This window comes from Panthera tigris, chromosome A2, assembly GCF_018350195.1.
Source record: "Panthera tigris isolate Pti1 chromosome A2, P.tigris_Pti1_mat1.1, whole genome shotgun sequence".
NCBI lineage: Eukaryota > Metazoa > Chordata > Mammalia > Carnivora > Felidae > Panthera > Panthera tigris.
In genome coordinates this window covers 56,878,224-56,898,388 of record NC_056661.1, presented here as the reverse complement: position 1 = coordinate 56,898,388, position 20,165 = coordinate 56,878,224, and the positions used below count along the sequence as shown (strand labels likewise).

Genomic DNA, 20,165 nt, shown 5'->3' with positions numbered 1-20,165 from the left:
GAGCCTCGTGGTCTGTGGTCTGCAGAGGCGGCCCAGGGCGGGTGATGTATCTGTGCCCCAGGTGTGGTGGAGGGGGGTTAATTAAAAAGGTGGCTGGGAGATGAATTTCTGGAAACACAAATTGGAAACCAGTGGAAGCTATTGATGTGCCTAATGGGAAGCCGATGGTTTCTGAGCGTGCAGACAGCTCCGGCACAGGCAGGTGGCAGGAATGATGTGGCCCCTTCCCCGAGCTGATCGGCCCCAGGTGCACTGGGAACATGGGTCGGGGAGGGGCCGAGGAGGTGCCCACAGCCTCCCGGTGGGGCCCTGGGGTACTGATTCTGGCTCAGAGCTGGGGAGCCCGCTGCGTTTCTGCTTGGGGTCCTCATCAGAGGAGCTCCTATTTCCTCATCTGGAAACTCCTGACCCCTGGTATTATTGTCAGGTTAAGTGGGTTGTGACAAATCCCGTCCTCAGTGCTGGGTACACGGGAGTAAACACCCTGGCCCACGTCTCAACCCTCCTGGAGCTCACACTCTAGTGGGTGCGACACACAATGAGCAGATGCAGTTTCAGGGAGAAATGCCTGTGCAAAGGCCTTGAGGGGGGAGGACCCGGTGGCCTGCAGTTGGCAACAGTAGCCTGGGATGTGAATAGACATCACCGTGGCAATCCACAAATACCCCCCAAATTTCAGATCCCCACACCCCCAGGGGACTGCGGCACCATTGCGGAGAACCGGTGATGTGGATCTGCTCGTTTCCTTTTCACGGAGTCCCTGCGGCATACACGTAATTTTATGCCCGTTACACAGATAAACAAAGTAAAGCTCAGAGACGCTTGGCCAGGGCTGAAGGCCACACAGCTAGGAAACCAAGCCTCCAGTGCAGTGCTTTGCCCCAGCTCATGGAGCGGGCGTGGCTGTATTCCTTTGGTGTCCCCGCACTATCACAGCAGGGCTGGGCCCAGGGCCTGGCTCAGCAGCCCCGGCCCATCTCGGGCTGCGCTGCTGTAGAATGTAGGCAGGTGACTGTTCACACTGCCCCTGGTGAGTGGATGCCATTGAGGCGTGGGCAGACTTTATCAAGCGCCGGCTGGTGCCTGGGCTCCTGTCTCACCGCAGCCCCTCCTTCCCTCCCTAGACCAGAGTCAATTTGAAAGCACTTATTCGTGAAATGCTCTCTCAGGATTTGGGTGGGGAAGATGGCCAGTGTTAGTCTGCTTATTGATCGCTGGACTTTATAAGGGTTTATCTCTGAAACAATGAAACTGAAAGATGGCCTCTAAATTTATATCTCCAGCCTATATCTCCACCACCTCCCCCCCAATTCCAGGCTTTTTAGCACCAGTGGCCCTTCAGGCATCACACTGCCCATCCACCCAAGGGCCTCCTGGGTCTCCGTTTCCTTTCTACTGTCTCAGCAGGGGGAGCTTTTATAAGCACAAACCACATCATGTTGCTGGTTTGGAACACCCGATGCTTTGCACTTTGCCCAAAATCTAGATTCCCCATCACACCTGCCCCGCCTCCCCCTCTACCTCCCCTGAAGGGGCACTCCCCTTCAGACACTCCGTCCCCCTTGCAGCTCTTCAAGTACACAGGGTGTTCTCTGGCCTCAGGGACTTTGCACTGGCCACTCCCTGTCTGAACCACTAGTATCCCAGGTCTTTGCATGACTGGTGCCTTGTCACTATCCACGGCGCGTAGTGCCCTCTCCAAGTATTGAGTGTGCACCTGTGCACAAGCTTCCCGTCTATCCCTACCCCCATGGTAGCAGGAACTGTCTTTCCTAATTACCGCCCAATCCCCAGGGCCTAGGCCAGGGTTCGGTAAACATTTGTACAATTAATCAATGAACAGAGTGTGAGGCTTTGCAAAAATTCAGCCAGAGACACAACCTGACTTGGCCCGGAATCCTGGGCTTTGCTGGATTTACCCTCACTTGGTGGCATTGTGCTGGGTCTGCCCGCCACCCCCTCCACCAGTCCCAAACCACTGACCTGAGGATAGGTAACCCTGTGGTGTCCTCAGCCCCTGGCTCTGTCCCAGCTCGGAGGGCGGGCCTCGAGGGGATGTCCTGGAGGCTGGTCTGCACTGAAAGTCCAAGCCCTCTGTGTGTGTTGAGGGGAAATGCCTCACCCTGGGCTGCCAACCCCAGCAGAGGAAACCACCCCAACACCCAAGGGGTTAGGACTTGAGGATGAAGTTTCACCAGGCAGATGAGGAGAGAGGGAAGAGTGTCCTGGGCAGAGGGAACAGTGTGTGCAAAGGCCTAGATGTAGGAAGAGCCTGGTATAAAGACAGAAGAGGAAAGAGCCAGCCAAACCTCATTTTGGAAGGAGGACTATGGTCTTCATCTGCCTCATTGGATCTCCCCCACCACTCTATGCTAAGGAGGAGTCGGTGGAGCTTCACTCAAGGTCACGGGGAAGTCTTCTCCCATGGCCCCTTGTACCAGCCTCCTCCCTGCCCTCCCTGTTCCTGCCCTTGCCACCCTGCTATCTGTTCTCAGCACAAAGCCAGAGGGGCCCTCCCAAGGCTCCCACCTTAGAGTAAAGGCCAAGGCCATCCAAAGCCTGCACCAGCCAGTCCTCTGACCACCCCTCCTCAACTGTCCCCATCACTCCCTCTGCACCAGCACAGCGGCCTCCTCGCTGATCCTGGAACACACCAGGCACACTCCTACCTCACTCAGGGCCTTTGCACGTGCTGAGCCCTCTGCCCAGAACCACCTCCTTCATTGCTGGTTCTGCTTTTATAGGGAGACAAGGTGAATTGGGCACGAACAGGGAGCACTTTGAGGTTGAGGGGGCTTTCTTGGTATCTAAAGCTGCCCCAAGGGAGACCTTTTGGGGAACACTGATGGCTATTTTCCTAAAACTTAGGGCCAAGAAGCCCTCCCAGAGCTGGAGCCCCAGGGTGATCCGGGAGAAGTCCCATTTACCTTGGCCTGCTTCATTCCTGTAAATACTGACTGTGGCTTCCCAAAAGATCGAGCTCTGCCAGTGATGTGACTTAAGCGGGGCCTCTAAGGGCTACGGATGCCTGGGCCAGCACTCAGGCACAGAATGGCCACTACCTGTAAGCCCCGCCTGGTGCCGCCTCCGCTCTTTCTGAACAGAGGACGGTAGTGACCTCCGTGACCACCCGAGGGACCTGAGCCTGAAAAGCATTTGTCCCACTGGCTCTGAGAGGATGCAAGTCTTAGTGGTTTTAAAACGACAGATTCTCATGAAATGCCATCCAGCACACCTGAAGCGGCATCCCCTCCCACCCCACCGAGTACTTGTCAGCACCCCCAGGCCGGAGTCTGACACGCCCACGTGCCCAACTCTGGCATCAACTTCCCCAGGTGGCAGACACAGGCAGCCTAGTCCAGCTGCACCCATTCCTGGACCTGAAACTCCACTCAGGTCTCTGCTCAAGTGTCGCCTCCTAACCCCCCTCCCCATCTTACCCCAGTTCCTTCTCCTTCAGGGCACTGTTGGCTACCTGACATGTGACATAGTCATTGTGCAACAGCTTCATCGGTAGGTAATTTACATATAGAAAGCCCACCCGCTTAAAGCATGCAAGGCAACGGTTTTAGTATATTCAGAGTTGTGCAACCATCACCACTGTCTAATTTTGTGATGTTTGCATCACCCATAAACCTATACCCATTAATAGTCATTCCCCGTTATTACCCCCGTCTTCCAAGCCCCTGGCAACCACTTACCCATTTCCTGTCTCTGTGGACTCGCCTGTCCTGAATATTCCTATAAACGGGACCATGCGCTCTGTGGTCTTTTGTGACCGACTTCGTTCATGGAGCAAAGTGTTATTTCTAATCATCCATTTCCCCCTACCTCAGGGCCTTTGCACTGCTGCTCCCTTTGCCGTGAATGTTCTTCCTCAGATACCTCTGCGGCTCCTTCCTTCACTCCCCTCCTCAGCAAGGGCTTCCCCAACCCCTATTTAAATGGGTAATTGTCGCCCTCTTCCTGGCCCTTCCAACCTTACCAGCTTTGCTTTCCTTCAGAGATCTTAGCTTCCCCCCACTCCCTGACATTGCTGCACTTCCCTATGATTCTGTTACCAGCCTCCCCAAAAGTCAGGGACCTTGTCTCGCTCACTGCTCAGTGCCCCCAAAAATGGCTGCATGTAATAGCTGCTCTGTGTTGGTTGAATGAAGAAATTCCAGGGTCTTCTGGGATCCTTTTAACCTTATTCAGAGCCAGCCTAGGGTCTGGTGAGGCCATGAGCCACCTGGGGGCAGGCACGCATCAGGAGCGCTATCACCCTGGGATGCTCAGTTTCGGCCTCTAGATGCCGCCACAGTGCTCAGGGTTCCAGGGGCCGAGCTCAGCAAGGGCCTTAAGTGTCCGGGGCCTTCGGTGCCCACGAAGGGCAGCTGGGCATCTCCCACAGTGCCATGGAGCTGGCCATGAGGACAAGGTCTGCAAGCAGGGCTCAGGCCTCAGCCTTCCCCGGTGACAAATGGCTGATAATTAATGTTGGACCCGCACGTTATTAATCAATTTAAAGTCGAGTGCGCAGCCAGAAGCGATTCCGAGGAAAAAAATGTTCAGCCCCACATCCTCCTCATTCTTACTCATCAATCACCAATTTTGCAGGCAGCTTATTAAAATGTAGAGAAAAGTGTGGCTGGAGAAATAAAAAGCCCTTAAAGGCCCAGAGATGGTTTATCAGGGTTTTGCAGATGCGGAGGCAAAGGGTGGAGAGAGGGGTGTCAGGAATGGCAGAGCTGAGGGGCCAGGCCCCATTTCACAGAGGGAGGGGCTGAGGCCAGATCCTCAAAGGTGAAGGGCGATGGTGTGAAATCCAGAAGGGTTCATGCCAGCCCAGGAGCATGGCCAGAGGCTCGAGCCCCCAGCCCAGGAGGGGGGTGGAAGGGGGGGAGGGGGGGCGGAGCTTGCATAACATGCCAGCAGACAGAACGAAGATCCCATGTGGAGGACTTAGTGACCGAGGACAGCGGATCTAGGTCCAAATGCAGGGCAGGGGAAGACCATTGCTTTGGAGTTAGGCAGATCTGGATTCAAACCCCAGCTCTTCTCCCGACCAGTGGTATTAGCGGGTAAGTCGCTTTCTGTCTTGGAGCCTCAGCTTCCTCCTGAGCCGGGAGAAAACCAGACCACTCTCAAAGGTTTGCAAGCATGGAAGGAGGCCACGTATACGAAGGCCTGGGAGACTTTAGGCAGAGAATAGATGCTCAGTAAATGAGAACTATCTCTGAAGGCCCAGAACCGGTCACAGACCACAGCTGGTGTTTCTTCCGTGTCTCCGGAGGGCATGAGGATGTATTTTGAGTCTGGAGCCAAGCAGGTTTGCCCTCTGCTAGGACAGTCTTTCCAAGTACCAGAAGCCTGCTATGCTTTTGCTTGTTCTGTTTCTTGTCTGGGAGTGTGCTTTCTTGTCTCCTTCCCCTAGGGAACTCTTACGCATCCTTCAAAACCTAGCTCATACGGCACCTCCTCTGTGCTGCCTTCCCAGTACTGTCAGTTGCTTGACTTCTGTGTTCCAAACACACTGGATTCTTGCTAGATTGTGAATCCCTTGTGGGAAGGGCCTTGCTTTGTGCCGCCTCAGGCGGTGACATAATACCTTTAATTGGATGAATAACTAAAGGGATGGCCATTTACCCCTTCCCTGATGTCAGTTAGAGGCCTGTCCCTCGCCATCCTTTGCCTCCATGACTGTGAACTTCTCAAGAGCCAGAGCCTGGTCTAGGGGTCTTGCCTTTGTCTGTCTCCCACTGGCCAGGTCCGTTCTTGGTACATACTAGCTACTCAAAAGATGTCAGAATGACCGAGAGGGAAAAGAGGAGACGGGAAAGCTGAGCCCATGCTTAGTAAGCACCTACTAAGAGTCAAGGGTGGTGCTGAGCATTTTTACCTGTATGATCCTTTTTTTAGCGTCATACCAAGCTCATGGCGCAGATGTGGGTACTGGGGCAGAAGGACCCAGATATGTGCAGGAGCCAGAATTTAAACCACAGAGTCTGAATGGCCCTTGAGAGCTGTTGCCATTTCATGATGATGCCTTCCAAAGGCGTTCATGCATGCATGAGTGACTTAATGAGTACACAGATAAATGAATGAATTACAGAGTTCTCAGGAGAAGCCTGCTGCCTCCTTCCTCTCTCACGCCAGTCCCTCTGCCTCCTGCCCAGGCCTTTCTCCAGTACAGCTGGGTCAGCGCTTTTATTTGGGGCTGTAGAATGAGACCTGGCCCGCCCCATGCCTTTGCAGGACTCCTACCTCCCTGCAGATTTTCCTGTGTGCCGCCCCCCTCCTACACCCTACCTTTCCTTGCTCTGCAGCTGCTGGCCCTTCCTGCTCCCCTGCCAATCAGACCCCCATTGTCCTGCCACATCTGGACTGCTCTGCAAATTGCCAGCCCCGAAAGGCTCACTCAGCATTCTCTGCAAGAAGACGTCCAGGCTTCATTCACAAACACGCGTTCCTAAAAGGCTGGTGATTGTGTCCTCAGCATCCCCATTGGGGCCTACCTGGAGACTTGGAGTGGCAGAAAAAGCCCCAGATGGCTGGGGAGGGAGGGGTGACGGAGCAGAAAGGGAGCTTGGCCTCTGGGAAGTGCAGGGCATGCATTACAATATCGTTTGCTCCATGGGCGCCAAAGCCTGTGTTCCTGCCTCTCAAGAGGTAGTGTCTCCCTAATGGGGCTGCAAGGATGTCGGCAGGAAGGCTGTTAACACCCCGAGGGCTGGACCTGCCCCGGGGTTCTGGTTCAAGAAGCCTGGGGTGGACATTTGATGCTTTGGTTAGGGGAACCATGAGGAGGCTTCAGGAAGGGCGAGACCTTGCCCAGCTGGGCTCACCTCTGGGGAAGGCAGTGACCATCTGGACCGGGTCACACGCAGCCCAGGGGACCCCAGGGACAGGGATGGTGGCAGTCTCTGGCTCATTAGCCTGTGCAGTAAGCCTAGAGCAAGGTGAGGAAGAGGGAGGGTGCTCAGAGAGCAAGATCTGACTGGTGCCAGCTCACTGATGACCATGGTCACTACCATGGTGAAACAGCAGCAGTGGCCCCTCTGAACCCCTACCGTGCGCCAAGTACAGAACACCTACCTCGCTTAGGGTCTGATTTGACATCAGTGAAGTCTTTGTTCGTGAATAATCTGAATGTGCCCCTCTGCTTTCCGGGGAGGTAATGATCGAACTGAACTCCCACCCTCCCTGAATTTCCAGTAGAAGCCCAGAGAGGGCATGCACTCTACCCCAGGTCACACAGCTTAGCAGGTGTAGGACTGACTGAGAGAAGGCCCTCGCGAACATGTGGTTGCTGGAATCAGTTGGCCTGGGTTTGGCTCATGGGCCCCTCTGCTCAGCCGTGTGGCGAGAGACAGACCCCGAGCTTCACTGTCCTCAGTTTCTACTTCTGTTCTATGGGCCTGAGGAGAAGAAAGAGGCTGCTGTGACCACTCACGCTCAACCCCCCATCAGTGGACGTGGCTGCTTCTCTGCCACCACCTCCTTATGGCAAACCTGAGAGACGAGGAGCCTGAGGGTCAGGGTGAGGCAGTCCCCAGGGTCACACAGTGCAGTCCCCTCCCTGAGACATCGCTCCTCCTCTGGAAGCTGCTTTTAGAGGCTCGTGACCTCCTGGGAGACCGTGTGCGGGCTGTGCTCACCCTGAACCTGGTGTCAGAGCCGGGGTGAGGATCTTCCTGAGCACAGGCAGGCCAGGGCCAGGCCTATAAGCTCCTCACAGGGCTGTGGGAGGCAGGACTCAAAATGCCTTGGATTAAAATACATAAGAAAAACGGACAGTGGAAATTGATAAATGCGAAATTAGTGTCCTCAAGGTAGGATATGGCAGCTGACCAGGCACAGCCCGGCCCACCTCCCCGGGCTCTCAGAGCAGACTGCCGAGGGACACCTTGTGACTTAGGACCTGGGTGGGTCACTGAGAAGTGACAGTATCTGAGTGGGACCTTCAAGTCTGACTTAGTGCATGGGTGAGGCCACTGAGGGGTGACTTTGGACCTGGGTGGGGCTAAAACAATCCCACGCACGGAGATGTTGCCAAAAGGATCCAATCTAGAAACAAGATGCTCGGGACTGGCGTGGGTGTGGAGGTGGCGAGTGGTCTCACGGGCAGGCCTGGGAGGGAGCCAGGTCTGTTGGGCCTCTCTGGACCTCCTTGAGTCCCAGAGGTTTGGGGTTTTGCCAGCAACTCTTTCCAGGACTGTGTGGCAGCCACATGCTGCCCTCTGCTGGGACATCCTAGTATTACACCCCATGACATTGGGCTTGGGGCAACACCAGGGCTTCCCTGAGAACTTCATGGGGACATCCCTGGGATCCAGAGTCCTCAGGGCTGGCAGAGGCTCCCAAGGCCTTCTTCTGCCCCTGACAGACCCTTGATTTCTTAGTCACGGAGACGGGGAGCTCACTCCTTTTTGCAGTCAGCTTCAACGCTGCACAGCGCGGATCAGCTTGGCCCCAGAAGGCATTGCAGTTGGCTCCCTCCTGGTGTCATCTCTGCTCTCTGGGTTTCAGGACTGCCTGTAGAGCCTGGGGGTGCTGAGCTGCCCTCCACCAAGCTGCCCTGCTCCAGACCGGGCTGTCCGGTTCCTCCAGGCCCTGCCCACCATAGCCCTACACAAGCTGCCTTATGCCTGTTCGTCTTCCATGGGGGAGCTCCAGACCAAAGAGATCTGGCAGGAGCTCCGAACAGCTGAGCACCCCCCCCTCCCCTGGAGGGTAAGGCTTTCTCAGGAAAATCCCTGCAGATCTCTCAGACGTGCCTGTGTCTTTGTTTCTATGCCAGAGACGCTCAGTGTCCCTGGATCCAAAGGGAGGCTGACAATGGGCCAGGAGTTGAGGAATGGCTGGATATGGACAAAGGGGTGAGTGGCCGGCTCAGAGAGGCCAGCCAGGGTGAGGCCGCAGCACAGCCGGGAGCTGGGACTTCTCTGGAGCATCATGGGCAGGTCCCACAGGGGGCTCTCAGGACCTTCCACGCCCAAGTTCCTGCTCCTGCAGGAGCCACAAAGGAGGGTATTCTCAGGGAGGCCAAGGAGAAAGGAGAGGGGAGGGGGAAGTTGGCAGGCTTGGTGGTGAAGGAAGAGGACCGATCACTTGAGTAAAAAGCCCAGCGACTTTATCCGTCATCATGTAAGCAGACTCGTTCATTTGCTCGTTCCTCAAATATGTTTTGAGTACAAGCACACCTTACCTTATTGCGCTTTGCAGATACTGCATTTTTTTTTTTTTTTTTTTTTTTTTACCAATCGAAGGTTCGTGGTGACCCTGCTTTAAGCAAGTCGCTCGGCGCCCTTTCTTCTGCAGCATTTGCTCGCTTCGCGTCCCTGTGTCACATCTCGGTAATTCTCGCAGTATTTCAAATTTTTTTGTTGTTAATCTATTTGTTCTGGCGATCCGTGATCAGAGATTGTTGAATGTTGCTGCTGTAACTGATTTGAGGTGCCGTGAACCGCGTCCATAAAAGATGGGGAATTTAATCGAAAGATGTGCGTGTTCTGACGGCTCCAGCGACTAGCCCCTCCCCTTCCCCCCTTCCTCTCCTCGGGCCTCCCTGTTCCCCGAGACACGATAATATTGAAATCAGGCCAGTGAAGAGGCTTACAGTGGCCTCTACGCGTTCGAGTGAAATGAGGACTCCCACGTCTCTCACTTCACGTGAAAAGGTAGAAGTGATTCCGCTTAGTGAGGCAAGCGTGTCAAAAACCGAGAAAGGCCCCAAGCCAGGCCTTGTGCAACAAATAGCCAAGGAACGTGGCTGTGATGCGAATGCGAAGGAAAAGTTCTGGAAGGAAATTCAAAGTGCTCCGCCAGTGAACACAAAAACGGTAAGAAAGTCACGCAGCCTGAACGCAGATATGGAGAAGGTCTTCGTGGTCTGGATAAGAGATCAAACCAGCCGCAACATTCTCTTAAGCCAAAGCCTAATCCAGAGCAAGGCCCTGACTCTCTTCAATTCTGTGAAGGCTGAGAGAGGTGAGGAAGCCGCAGAAGAAACGTCTGAAGCTAGCGGAGATTGGTTCGTGAGGTTTAAGGAAAGAAGCTGTCTCCCCAACATACGAGGACAAGGTGAAGCAGCAAGTGCTGATGTAGAACCCTCAGCGAGTTTTCCAGAAGGTCAGGCTGAGATACGAATGAAGGTGGGTTCACTAACCAGATTTCCAGTGTAGATGAAACAGCCTTCTGTTGGGAGAAGATGCCGTCTAGGATTTTCATAACGAGAGAAGCAAAGTCAATGCCTGGCTTCAAAGCTTCAAAGGACAGCCTGCCTCTCTTGTTAGGGGCTAATGCAGCTGGTGGCTTTAAGTCGAAGCCAGTGCTCACTTACCATGCAGAAAATCCCGGGGCCCTTGACAATTACGCTTTATCTACCCTGCCAATGCTCTCTACGTGCAACAACAAGGCCTGAATGACAGCACATCCGTGTACAACGTGGATTGCTGAATTTTTTTTTTTTTATTTTTTTTTAAATTTTTTTTTTTTCCACGTTTTTTATTTATTTTTGGGACAGAGAGAGACAGAGCACGAACGGGGGAGGGGCAGAGAGAGAGGGAGACACAGAATCGGAAACAGGCTCCAGGCTCCGAGCCATCAGCCCAGAGCCTGACGCGGGGCTCGAACTCACGGACCGCGAGATCGTGACCTGGCTGAAGTCGGACGCTTAACCGACTGCGCCACCCAGGCGCCCCGGATTGCTGAATATTTTAAGCCCACTGTTGAGACCTACTGCTCAGAAAAAAAGATTACTTTCTAAATATTACTGTTCACTAATGATGTATCTGGTCACCCCAGAGCTATGAAGGAGATGTTCAAGATTCATGTTTTCATGTCTGCTAACACAACATCCATTCTGCAGCATGGGGATCAAGGAGTGATTTCAACTTTTAAGTCTTATTATTTAAGAAATACATTGTGTAGAGCTATAGTTGCCATAGATACTGATTCCTCTGATGGATCTGGGCAAATTCCATTGAAAACTTTCTGGAAAGGATTCACCATTCTAGATGCCATTAAGAGTATTCGTGATTCATGGGAAGCAGTCAAAATATCAATATGAACAGAAGTTTGGAAGAAGTTGAGTCCAACCCTCATGGAGGACTTTGAGGAGGTTCAAGGCTTCAATGGAGGAAGTCACCACAGATGTGGTACAAACAGTAAGAGAACCAGAATTAGAAGTGGAGCCTGAAGATATGACTGAATGACTGCCATCTCATGATCAAACTTTAACAGATGAGGAGTTGCTTCTTATAGATGACAAAGAAAGTGGTTGCTTGAAATGAATCTATTCCTAGTGGAGATGCTGTGACGACTCTTGAAATGACAACAAAGGATTCGGAATATGACAATGACTTAATTGATAAAGCAGCAGCAGGGTTTGAGAGTTTGGACTCCAATTTTGAAAGAAGTTCTGCTGTGGGTAAAATGCTATCAAACAGCATCACATGCTAGAGAGAAATGGTTCATGAAAGGAGAGTCAATCAACGCAGCAGACTCCATTGTTGTCTCATTTTAAGAATTTGCCACAGGGGCGCCTGGGTGGCTCGGTCGGTTAAGCGTCCGACTTCGGCTCAGGTCATGATCTCACGGTCCGTGGGTTCGAGCCCCGCGTCAGGCTCTGTGCTGACGGCTCAGAGCCTGGAGCCTGTTTCAGATTCTGTGTCTCCCTCTCTCTGTGACCCTCCCCCGTTCATGCTCTGTCTCTCTCTGTCTCAAAAAAAAATAAACGTTAAAAAAATTAAAAAAAAAAAAGAATTTGCCACAGCCACCCAGCCCTGGGCAACCTAGCTACCCTGGTCAGACAGCAGCCATCCACATCGAGTCAAGATTCTACACCAACAATAAGGTGATGACTCCCTGAAAGCTTAGGTGATGGTTAACACTTTTACCAGTAAAGTATTTTTTACATTAGGTATGTACATTGTTTTTTTTTCTTAATTTTTATTTATTTTAAGTAGGCTTCATGCCCAACACAGGGTTTTGAGCTCACGACCCTGAGATCAAGAGTTACATGCTCTACCAGCCGAGCCAGGCACCCCCCATACATTGGTTTTTTTAGACATAATGCACATTTAATAGACTGAAGTGTAGTGTAAACATAACTTTTACATACGTTGGGAAGCAAAAAATTCATTTGACTGACTGGATTATGCTATTTGCTTTATTGTGGTGGTCTGGAACCAACCCTGCAATAACTCCAAGGAACGCCTGTGTCTTGTCAGTTTTCAGCCAGGACAAACAGTAATATTTCTGGCAGTATTAAACAAATTCCTTCCTTGGATGTGAGAGGGGTCCCCAAGAGGGTGCAAAGAATATTACCTTCCCAAGATCCGGAATCACTCCCAAAGGTAGCCAAAAGAAAGGACTGACAACCTGTATGCTCCAGGCAGGCAGAAAGCCAAGCCAAGTTCTTAGTACACAAAACTAGGCAAGAAAGAAGGCAATAGCTATTTCTGGGAGTGAAAGGATTGAAAACCAACAGGTCCGGGTTTGCAAAGGAAGGGACAAGGTGAAATTTTATTTCCCGGCATGTAGGGGATGTGATTTCTTTGGATGGGGATCTAGAATTTATCTGCAAAGGACATTGATAGGAAAGCCTGATGCTGGCAGAGCCTGATTGCAGAGCTCAGCAAACCAAGCCCTATTCCCTGTCCAAGGGGCTTCTACTAACTTTACTTCCTGACTTTTAGCACTTAAATGAGCAACCTATATACCACGGGCCTGAAGATCAGGCCGGAGAGCTCTCTGTAAATCTTGTAGGGAAAAGGAAGTCGAAATACACAGACACGGCTAGATTTTAAGAAGGAGAATTCGGGGCACCTGGGTGGCTCAGTCAGTTAAGTATCTGACCTTGGCTCAGGTCATGATCTTACAGTTTGGGGGTTCAAGACCCACACAAGGCTCTGTGCTGACAGCTCAGAGACTGGAACCTGCTTTTGGATTCTGTATTTCCACCTCTCTGTGTTCATGCTCTGTCTCTCAAAACTAAAGAAACATTTTAAAAAATGAGAGGAATTCTCATTGGATTTAATTTTTGTTTTAAGTCTAATTCGTGTTCCTTCATCTTGTTAAGGGAGTCCCTAGGCTAGCCATTATAACTTGTTGTGTCCTCTTTTTAATTTGGTCTTTGTATGGGTACCAATAAGATACTTGTTTAGGATAACAGCTCTCTAAAACACTTTTTTTTCTTTTAAAATTTTTTTTTTAATGTTTATTTATTTTTGAGACAGAGAGAGACAGAGCATGAATGAGGGAGGGTCAGAGAGAGAGGGAGACACAGAATCTGAAGCAGGGTCCAGTCTCTGAGCTATCAGCACAGAGCCCGACGCGGGGCTCGAACTCACGGACTGTGAGATCATGACCTGAGCTGAAGTCGGCCGCTTAACCAACTGAGCCACCCAGGCGCCCCTTTTTTTTTCTTTTAAATATAGCCAGTTCAAAGGCTCCATCGACGAATAGCTCCAACCAATAAGTCTTTTTCTTTTTAATTTTTTTAATGTTTATTTATTTTTGAGAGACAGAGCGTGAGCGGGGGAGGGGCAGAGAGAGAGAGAGAGAGGGAGAGAGAGAAACAGAATCTGAAGCACTCTCCAGGCTCTGAGCTGTCAGCACAGAGCCTGACGCGGGGCTCAAACTCACAAGCCATGAGATCATGACCTGAGCAGACGCTTAACCGACTGAGCCACCCAAGTGCCCCCCAATAAGTCTTTTTATGACTTAACCATGAACTCAAGAGGTATTTCCAAAGGAGAGTATAAAAACTGCAGCCCTAACAAGGTCCAAAAATATTCACTCCCAAAGTTAGCCTGAAAATGATCCAGCCGCAGATGGGGGTACGCTCACAATTCTATCCTGCAAAACTAGTGACAACAGAGATTGAGAAAACAAAGGCTCCTTATGGACCAGGACCCCTTATGTCAAATTCCCCTGAAAACTGGCACAGTTGGACAAAGAGAATTCTGCTTACGAGATCCACAAGCTATGGCTATCCACCCGATGCAAACCAGTACATGCATCCTCCAGAGTATTCTCGCGTTGATAAAGCCAAGTTCTCACGACATAGAACAGGAGAAAAGGGAAACCTCATCCAGTTTTTCTTATATGCACGTTAACAGCTTTAGCTAAGCCTTGGGTCTCTCAGAGCCAAATTAATATGTAAGACGGATGTGCCTCAGGGTTGGGGATTGTGTGGTGGTTTACAGTGTGCCTCATTACACAGAAATTTTCTTAAGGCTGGCAGGTGACCTACGGTCAGCCAAACCTGTTCTGTAACCAGTGTATCGTAACACATGAGTCTTTGAGTTAGGTGACGATCATTCTAACAGCGTTTAAGTGCTAGACCCGTGCCCACCAGTTTTGTGGCTTTGGCTTCCAAGATGTCCCTTAGCAACAGTCTTTATCTCATGTGAACAATTACCCACAGCAACGTTTGTCTAAGTGAACACGGGTCTGTTGAGAGCCATGGGCTCACCATTCTGGGAGGCCAGGTCAGACAGCAGGCTTACAGGCCCACGCCTGCATTCTTCCCTGTGGCTTTCTTCCTCCCGACAAATGACACAACAGAGACAAAGGAAAACAGTGACCATCTCTGGGAGGAAAAGGATTAACAAAAAAATCAAGAGTATGCCTATCAAATCTTCACCGGAGTCCCTAAATCCAAGGACCTAGCTGCACACAGATTTTCTCCTGCTTATCTAAATTTAGAAAAGGAGAGGGGCGCCTGGGTGGCTCAGTCGGTTAAGTGTCCGACTTCAGCTCAGGTCATGATCTCATAGTCCGTGAGTTCGAGCCCCGCGTCGGGCTCTGTGCTGACAGCTCGGAGCCTGGAGCCTGCTTCGGATTCTGTGTCTCCCCCTCTCTCTGACCCTCCCCCGTTCATGCTCTGTCTCTCTCTGTCTCAAAAATAAATAAACATTAAAAAAAATTAAAAAAAAAATAAATTTAGAAAAGGAGAAAAGGGGGAAAGAAAAGAGTCACCACTGTCTCTTCCACAAGTCTCTGTAGGCAGAGATCTGGGAGACTGAAGTGGTAAGAATTCTTACTGCCTGCTAGTGCTTGTCAGAGGTCCCAGGCCCTCTATGTTGCAGCAGCCTCAAAGCAAGCAGTTTCCAGCCGGTGGTGCATCCTGCTGGGGAGGTGCTGACTGCTGGGGAGGAAAAATCTTTCTTGGTAAATTGATATAAGACAGATTAACAGGAGAAAAACAAATTTAAGAGCGCCTGGGTGGCTCAGTCACTTAAGTGTCGGACTTTGGCTCAGGTCATGATCTCCCAGTCCATGAGTTCAAGCCCTGCGTCAGGCTCTGTGCTGACAGCTCAGAGCCTGGAGCCTGCTTCCGATTCTGTGTGTGTGTCTCTCTCTGCCCCTGCCCCACTTGTGTGTGCGCACTCTCTCTCAAAAATAAAATAAATATTAAAAAAAAAAAGAAAGACAAATTTAATTGCATACATGTGGGGACCCCACAAAGACAATGAGATTCCAAAGATGAGACAGTCAGTTGAGGCTTATATGCCCTCCGAAGCTAGGGAATGGGATGGGGGCCTGGTGCTTCAAAGGGACAGAGGGTCGTTCACAGGACAGCAGGAAGAGTGGATGTTTGGTAATTAGGTGTTTGCCCTGCTGTACAGATAGATCTTTCAGATAAACAGCCACTTTTGGTAACAGCTCTCTTTCTGGGCCGGGACCCAATTCTAAATTCCTTTAGGTAGTTAATGAAGAAGTAAAAAAAAAAAGTTTTTCTTGAATCTGCTGGTCTTGATTGCCTTCAGCTCAAAATAATCCTTGTGCCAAAGTGACTGACATATTTTGGGGTCATGTATTTTGCTCCCTCTCATACGATTCCATTCGTATAAGGTTCCTGGAATAGTCAAATTCATAGAGTCAGAGTAGAATGGTAGTTACCAAGGGCTGGGGAGGGGAGAATGGGGAGTTATTTTTTAATGGCTACGGAGTTTTAATATGGAATGGTGAAAAAGCTCCATGGATGGTGATAGTTGCCAAACAGTGCAAATGTACTTAATGCCACTGAGTTAAACACTCAGAAAAGGTCAAGATGGCCAACTTCATGTTGCATGTACCCCACTACGATAGAAGTTTTAATTAAAAAATTTAAATCTACAGACTTGAATTACTATATGGTCATTGGAAAAAAACGGAAGACCTTTAAGAGGCCGTTAAGTAGAAGTAGTTGACTTTTGTTTCCTTTTTTTAAAGATTTTATTTTATTTTACTTTATTTTGTAAGTACGCCCTATGCCCAAACTGGGGCTTGAACTCATGACCCCGAGATCAAGAGTGGCCTGCTCCCTGGACTCCGCCAGCCAGGCACCCCTAAAAATGGTTGAAGACAAGAAAAATCAAAGGTTGCCCAAAAAAGGAAATGTAACCATAGTATGCTGCTTGGTTGTGGAGGTAATAGTGCTTATTTATATAGTTTTAATCCTATGAACAATATTGACTTTTCAACGTTAGTTTTTAATTTTTATTTAATGTCTCATTTATTTTTCAGAGAGAAAGAGAGCACGGGGCGGGGGGGCAGAGAGAGAAAGGGACAGAGGATCCGAAGCGAGCTCTGTGTGTTGACAGCAGAGAGCCTGATGTGGGGCTTGAACTCCAAACCTGTGAGATCATGGCTGGAGCCAAAGTCAGACGCTTAACTGACTGAGCCAGCCAGGCGCCCTTAAAAGTAGTTCGATAAGTTCAGTACAAGAAAAATCAAAGGCTGTCCAAGAAAGGAAATATAACCATAGTGTACTGCCTGGTAATAATGTTTATATAGTTCTAACCCTGTGAGCAATATTGACTGTTCAACTTTAAAAGTCAACCTATAGACGCAGCAAGGAAGAAAATTTTGGTTACAGAACAAAACATAAGCACTCTCTGGTTTGACAGTGTAAGATTAAAATCAAGAACACAGGAGTAGGCAGGTGGGAGAAAGAGGCAGAAGGAAGGGTAGATGGCAGAATAGCCGTATCTGACAGACTTGGAACTTAGATTCCAAGTCTACAGTTCATAGAACTAAACGCTCTCACGCTTTGTGGGTTCGAGCTCCTCATCAGGCTCTGCGCTGGTAGTGCAGAACCTGCTTGGAATTCTCTCTCTCCCCACCCCTTCCCCACTTGCGTGCGCTCTCTCTCTCTCTCTCTCTCTCTGTCTCTCTCTTTCTCCCTCTAAACAAATACATACATACGTACATACATGCCCAAAGCTGAGGCCTAGAAGATGTTAGGGCAATGGTTCTCAATCTAGGACATAAAACAGAAGTTGTTTGTATTGTAGCAAGAGCAGTGGGCTGCAGGGATGCCCGAAAAGAGCTTCTCCTTCCCTACTGGTTGGCCCTGGTCTGTAGCATACGACAGCGTTGAAACCTCTAGCCCAAGAAGCACTCCGATGGCCAATGGATCCCTGGAAAGGCTGGCTTGGGTCTCACTCCCTCGTCCATATGCTGCCCTGAGCGAGTCCTGGGGCCACATGAGTCATTGGCTTTGGACAAGGAGCTCTCAGCCTGTGCTCAAGCAGCATCCCAACCCCTTATGCCATCTCCACTGCACTTTCTCTTTTATTTTCCTGGAATATAGACCGTAGCCCACAGACGAGGGCAAGGAGAAGGAACAGAGACCCAGACAGGCCCCTCCCTCCTCTCTGGTCTTGAGCCTTCCAGTCTGCACGCTGGAGGGTGCAGCAGATCTCCTGGAGGGAGGGAGGGAGGGAGAGAGAGAGAGAGAGAGGGAGCACGCAAGTGGGGAAGGGGTGGAGAGAGAGAGAATTCCAAGCAGGCTCTGCACCACCAGCGCAGTGCATTCTCTGCAACAGATCAGCCCCATCAGAGGGGAACTGGGAGCTGATGGATGACCACAGCCACCAGGAGGAAGTGGCCTGGAAGAGTTTTCACTTCTCCAAAGTTATCCCTGCTGGTGGCTCTCACAGTCTGTATGTGACGAAGTGGGGGTGGGAGTGGGGTGGCCAGGAGCGAATCTCAACTTTGTCACTGACCACTGCCACCACGTCACCCTGACAGGTCATTTCTATTTTCTGACCCTCAGTGTCCATTCTCAAGTGGGGGAAAAAAATAAGCAACTGTTACAGTTGTCAGGAGGACTAACTACGATCCTGCAGTGGGTTTTCCAAATCCTAGGAATTGCTATGCCACCTGCGTGGTTTGCCATGCTCTACTATTACTTACCTAATAATTCCCCCTACTTGGTTTGCCATTTAAATATGTCCCGAAGAGGGGCGCCTAGGTGGCTTAGTCAGTTAAGCATCCGACTTTTAATTTTGGCTCAGGTCATGATCTCATTGTTCGTGGGTTCGAGCCCCGTGTCAGACTCCAAGCTGCTTGGGATCCTATCTCTCCCTCTCTCTCTGCCCTTACTCCACTCATGTTCTCTCTCTCTCTCTCTCTCTCCCTCAAAATAAATAAATAAACTTTAAAAAATTAAAGTGTTCATGTGAGAATTTAAATAAAAACTTGAAACAAACAAATAATAATAAAAAAAAATGTTCATGTGTGTACCACATGAATGGTGGGGTGACAGATGCAGAGAGATCACTCCTTCCTCTTTGCTTATGCACCACCACCTCTCCCCACCCCTGCCTCCGCAGGCTCTGATTTAACATCCATGGCTTTGTTTGTACGGAAATGAAAGAGGCTCCAAATTTCTGTAATGGTAGGTATTTTAACACATTCAGTATGTCCTTGCAGAGACTCAAGTGGCCTGAGTCACGGCCAGGTCTCACCTGCCTTTGTTTACACAGCTAAGCAAGGTCAGGGCCAATTCCTTTTAGCTCCTGCCATATAAAAAAGAAAAAGACTGAAGCAAGGTAGCAAAATTTCTGTACAGCATAAAGGTTTTAAGTTTAGACTAGAAGAGACACTCGCTGTATAAAAGAATTCATGATCTAGGAAGTCCTATGTGATTTTTACTCTATCTCGGGTGGTTTTTCTTAACAAGATAACATGTTCCAGATTTAAAGGAGTTCTAACAGGATACAAAATGGTCATTACATAGAGATGTCCATCACTGCAAAACATTGGAAATAACCTAATAATAAATCGACATGGAAGGGATTAAAGAAACAATGATTCATTCATTCAAAGGAAAATTGCAGCCATTAAAATAATGACAATTACGTGTCAACATATAATGAGCTTTGAAGTTACGCTGAATCAAGAAAGATGATAAAATAGTCCTCAAATTGGGAATCTATGTTGAAAAAGCATGTACACAAAAAGAACCAAAACCCATGAACACTTACAGTGTGATAGGCCTTCTGCTGAGTCTTGAGGATACACAAACGAATGAAATGTGGTCCTAATACGGCTTTCTGCTATGTACCTGCACCCACTGATGTGCAGTTAAATATTTAGCAGCCAGCTACCAGTTGGGGGTAGAGAGAAACATTTTGTACTTTTGCCAGTTTCTGTGATGTAAGCATTTCTGCCATGGCCCATTTCAAGCTACCAATGGACTTTCATTGACCAGAGATTGGGGAAGAGAGGTATACAAGTGGGTCTTGCGAGTCAGTGCCCCCTGGCTCCAGCATATCCCTGGAGATTTCCACCATCTAATGTCGAACAGTTGGGAGGCAGTTCTTCAAGCAACAATAATTTATTCATAGAGTGGAATGCAATTCAGTCATGAGAACATCATACTTCAGAATAATTAGTCATTTGAAAAAGTTCAGAGTTCATTTTCAAGTTTAAAAAAAAAAAGTAGGTGTGAGTAAGATCAGTGAAAATGGCAATGTAAGGACTCAAAAAACTGTTTCCTCCCTAAAATCAACCAGAAAACTGAAAAATGATCAAAATCAACTTTTTGAGGCCTGTGGAAATTAGCCAAAGGCTTGAAACAACCTGAAGAACACTTAATCAAGCGTAAATATGAGTGTCAGTACAAACAGTGTTTTATGACATCTTCACTTGCCCTAGACCCATCCCTTGTTGTCCAGGTCCACAGTAACCTTCAAAAATAACAACCTGCAGGCCTGGTCTGGTGTGGCAGCTACCAGAGGAAGAAGAATGGAGCTAGAACTCTTTAAAGATGCATTCCTGAGGGGCGCCTGGGTGGCTCAGTCGGTTGAGCGTCCAAGTTTGGCTCAGGTCATGATCTCGCGGCTTGTTGAGTTCAAGCCCCACTTTGGGCTCTGTGCTGACAGCTCAGAGCCTGGAGCCTA

General features: G+C 49.6%; 1 long non-coding RNA gene across 4 annotated transcripts in view; it reads left to right on the top strand.

The window, feature by feature from the left end:
• Positions 1-20,165, top strand: part of LOC122232562 — a 58,516-nt gene that overhangs the window by 25,277 nt on the left and 13,074 nt on the right. Inside the window, exon 3 of one of the 4 annotated variants that reach the window (XR_006209924.1) lies at positions 6,309-6,558. The exons of the other annotated variants lie outside the window; for them this stretch is intronic. This is a non-coding gene — a long non-coding RNA (uncharacterized LOC122232562). Of the gene's footprint in view, positions 1-6,308; positions 6,559-20,165 lie in introns of those variants that run through there. 4 annotated transcript variants of the gene reach the window in all.